Here is a 4,392-nt window from a genome sequence, read left to right as displayed (position 1 = left end):
CTGGAAGTCTGCAAAATAGACTTTGGTAACCCGGTCTACGTTTGAAGCTGAGTTATGTGCGTTAGATACGACTGATACCGAGGCAGAATGGTTATTTGGGTTGTTATCACAACTTTCCATTGTAAGTCAGCCTCTTCCACCGATTGCTGTACATTGTGATAGCCAAACCACAATATCAATGTGACGAGTCGTAAATACAATCAAAAGACCAAACGACACATCCAAGTTAGACTGAAGTCTATAAGGGCATAGTGTCAGACAGAGTAATTGGCATTGACTTTGTGGGAACAAAGGACAATTTGGCTGATCCTTTGACGAAAGGATTGAATCTGTCACATGTTTATAAGTCCAGATTGGGGATGGGACTAAAAATCTATGAGTGATGTATCTACGACGAAAACCCAACCTTTTGAGTGGAGATCCCACAAAGAAGGTTCAATGTGGTATCAACAAGTCGTAAGGATATGTCAGAGCACCAAACAGACTGATACTTTGTATCTGGAGTCCGTCCCCTGAAATTCTGGAAGGTGCTGCTACTGCAAGTATAGTAAGAGTTTATCTCTAAATGGGGTCAAGTTTTATAAGACGAGATGCTAGCAGTGCATCCTTGGAGACGCCCAACTAAGTGAATGTCGTTGTTTGGCCACAACTAAGGAATTGGGTTATTCCTGAAAGCATTCATGAACAGGATCAGGACACATGCCTAAGTGTCAACCCTAAAGATCAACACAAAGCTGGTGGCTTGTTGTTACTGACAGACGTTATCACACTCGCAGGCTTAAATTCAAGGCTTAGTTCCATTTGACCTGGTGATAACTGGCGTCAGATAACTTAGACAGTGGTTCAAATGGAAAGGTACCATTGTTCAAAGCAAGTCATGGAAACTTGAGTTCAAATCTATGAGTTTGTGGGGGATTGTTGGGATTTTTTTTTTTTTTTTGTGGAAACCCATAGAATTGAAGATACATTTCTATGGCCAACCTCCATTTTCATTTGCCTTGAAAAGCATTCAATTCAATATTGAATGTAATGAAACAGTTTTTCAAAATCAGCCTCAAATTGCAATTGGATGAGATAAAACAACAACTTTTGTTCAAAATCAGCTTTCGGTTCTGGATGGGGATTCATGGCCATTAATTTTGTCTTCATTGTTGTTTTTAATTACTGAATTTTTTAAGCCTATATAAAGGCTTGTCTCTTCAACCACATCAGAAACAACAAACTCACACTTTGAGTTTTCTGTCCCTCTCTCTCTTTCGGCTTCTATATTTTGTTAAAGATTTGAGCTATAAAGTTTTGATTACGAGCTTCTGAGTGTTTGATCGAGGTGTTCTTCGGCATAGTGCTAAAACCGAAAGAACTATAACCGTCTTATCTTGGTGAAAAATTACGTTGAACCCGGTGCACTTCTGATACGGCGCGTATATTTTTCTTCAAGGCAAGCAGTAATTTTGCAATTCGGTTAAATTAACGACTTCAAGTTTACTGAGAATTGTTACAATACAATTCTTGTTGTAAGTTTTCGATTTAAATTTCTTGTCATAAATAGCATTTCTAATTGCTTTATGTATTTGTTCTAACGTGGCTTTAATAGCTTTTAATTTCTAAATTTGATTGTAATATTTCAAAACGCCATTTCGATTGTTTGAAACCAAAAATTTTTCAAACATATTGCAGTGCCTGTCCTATGGCCAAGCAACACAGACTCCCCTTCACCAACAACATTCATTCTGAGCATATCCTAGACCTTATACACATTGATCTACGGGGATCTTATCACTTACCCTCTCTAACTAGATGTAGTTACTTTCTTACTATTGTAGACGACTTCAGTCGAGCTACACGAACTTTTCTTCTCAAATACAAATCCCATGTTCATCAAACCTTAGCAAACTTCCTCACTATGGTCAAAACACAATTCCAGACCGTGCACTGATAGTCATTATCTACAATTTTAAAAAATATTAACATTCAAAGCACATAATTGTATTTGATTATTGATAAAATGATGTTATTTCGTAAAAGTCATAAAATTTGCATTAATGTCCAAATTTGTCCTAAAATTACATTAAGCTATATTTTGTGAATTGCATAAAATTATGGTAAAAAAGTTTATTATTGTTGTGAAGGTTGTCATTATTTAAAAATATATAGTTCCCATTGTGCACATATACAAACCGGTCAATCTTTTTTTTTTAAACCTAATTCATGATTAGTTAGAAAAGAAGATAAATGTTTCCATGAACTTCCAGCATTATACAATAAAACCTAATCCCTCAAGGATGAACAACCTCCACAGTGTACTCAAGAACAGCATCACCATTAGTGGTGTTCAAGGAATATGTCTTTACCAAAACAAACCACCTGGCCAGCCTGAACCGCCCTCTCCCTCCAACCACAGCCAGTTCCCGGTGATTCTCCGTTATCGGATTCCTGGAAAACACACTGAGTGAACTCCCTTTAAACTTCCCACTTGTAAAACCAAGATCAATATACAAGACCAAAGTCAAGTCCATGTCCTGGCTCGATGAGACGTATATTCCTCGTGCGTTGCCAATGACTTTTTTGAGGTTATCTCAGGCCCTTCCGTCAGTAGATCATCAATGGCGAATGTGGAGCCAAAAGGTGTCGGTCCGTCCTCTTTTTTAGTGGTGTTCGGACTAGCTATCTGCACTGCACTTGGTTTGTTTCCACTTAGAATGTCATGAAAGTAGAAGCGAAGATGAATTCCCTTTTCCTGAACTGCCTCATACGGCCAGCTTTCGGAGTAGTATTTGGAGAGAACTGGTGTAGTCCATACGCTATGTACTAATATCCATGCCACGAGTACAACCTTCTCCATTTCTCTGCTTTTATCAAGCAGTTTCTTTTAAGTTTTTTTTTAAGGTTATTTTTTGCCATAATTAAAATTTTGTCTTATAACCAATTTATTCATAAAACATACAACATATATACAAACAATTTTATACATAGAACATATATACAATCTTTTTAAAATTACAAATTTTAAAAAGAAATTATGTAATTTTAGAAATTATGTAATTAGGAGATTGTACTCTTTTGATTTCCATTTTTTTTTTTAACAAAAACTACCTAGAGGTGGGGGGAGCTTTTCGCAGTTCCCAGTCCTTCTATATTAAAATTCACAAAATAATTACAGCGGAGAGAGCTACCTCCCTAGAATTTCTAGTAAAGCCATAAACAAGGAGTACTGCTCCCTTACAAATAGAGCAACAATAAACATAGAGTACTACTCCCTTACAACAAAATACCCGAACAGGTCTCGAAGAAAAATTATGGCGAGTCAAAAAGGATTTTTGTTATCCCACCACGTCGTGGATCGCACAGCACCTGCAAATAAAGCTGTACAAAAATGCCAAGCCAGAATGTGTGTAATGTTCCAAAAGGATAATGATTCATTTTGATTTCCATTTCTTAACTAGATTTTCACGAATCATTATTCGGACAGCCGAAATCTACGAAAATTCATTTTAGGAAAAACATAGGAGATTTTTGGTCAAATTAATGATAATAATTCTTCCCTGTTTTGTTACTAAGGAAAAAAATTACTATTTGATACAATATTAAGAGTAAGTTACAACAATCTTTTAAAGTTTGACATAATTATGAATATCTTCTCATTATTTGAAAAAATATAAAGAGCCCATAATTTTAAGAAGCGTCTAACAATTAGTCCAATTCATTAAATATTGTCTATTTTTATAGTGAACCAACCAAAACGTCCATGTGGATTAAGAATTGTAATTTTATTTATTTTTTTTTAAAAAAATTGTTTTATGGATTAAGTGGATGATTTTTTTTATAATATTTCAAAATTTTTCATCCACTTTGTCTGATTCTTTTTATGAATTTTTATTTTTATTTTTTTAAAAAAATACAATAAGGGCAGAATTAATAATTTCATACCTCCATCCAGAAATTACGTCAATTCACAAACATCAGGGGGTATCTGTAATTTGTCAAACAATGAGAGGGTGTTTGTAATTATGTCAAATCTCAGGGGAGACCCTTGTAATTTACCTGATGGTTGGAGGTGGCAGGCGGAGGGCGGAGGTGGGCCAGGGGGGTTGGGGAATTACAGACAAAGAGAGAGAGAAAAAAATTGATAAGAAGAAAGAGGAGTGGAGCGGCCAAGGCCGTTATAAAAGTCATTACTAAGAGAGATACAAAAATTAAAAGATCATTACAAAAGGAATTACAATAATATAGCCATGTAAAAAGCCGTTAAAAATGTTGATATAAATAATGTAGTGTATGGTAGCCGTGTAAAAAATCGTTACAAAGGGTAATACAAACTATGGATACGACATAGTTTTGTGTAGTTATTACAAAGATTACTCTAAATAATTAATGCTGTGGAAACATATATTG

At 35.2% G+C, this 4,392-nt stretch overlaps 1 pseudogene; it reads right to left on the bottom strand.

Annotated features, from left to right (window-relative positions):
* Positions 1-2,276: 2,276 nt before the first annotated feature.
* Positions 2,277-2,842, bottom strand: LOC105180314 (dirigent protein 4 pseudogene; annotated as a pseudogene).
* Positions 2,843-4,392: the final 1,550 nt, after the last annotated feature.

The sequence above is a fragment of the Sesamum indicum genome, linkage group LG4, assembly GCF_026168435.1.
Source record: "Sesamum indicum cultivar Baizhima isolate 11 linkage group LG4, ASM2616843v1, whole genome shotgun sequence".
In the NCBI taxonomy this organism is placed as follows: domain Eukaryota; kingdom Viridiplantae; phylum Streptophyta; class Magnoliopsida; order Lamiales; family Pedaliaceae; genus Sesamum; species Sesamum indicum.
This window is presented reverse-complemented; position numbering and strand designations above follow the sequence as displayed.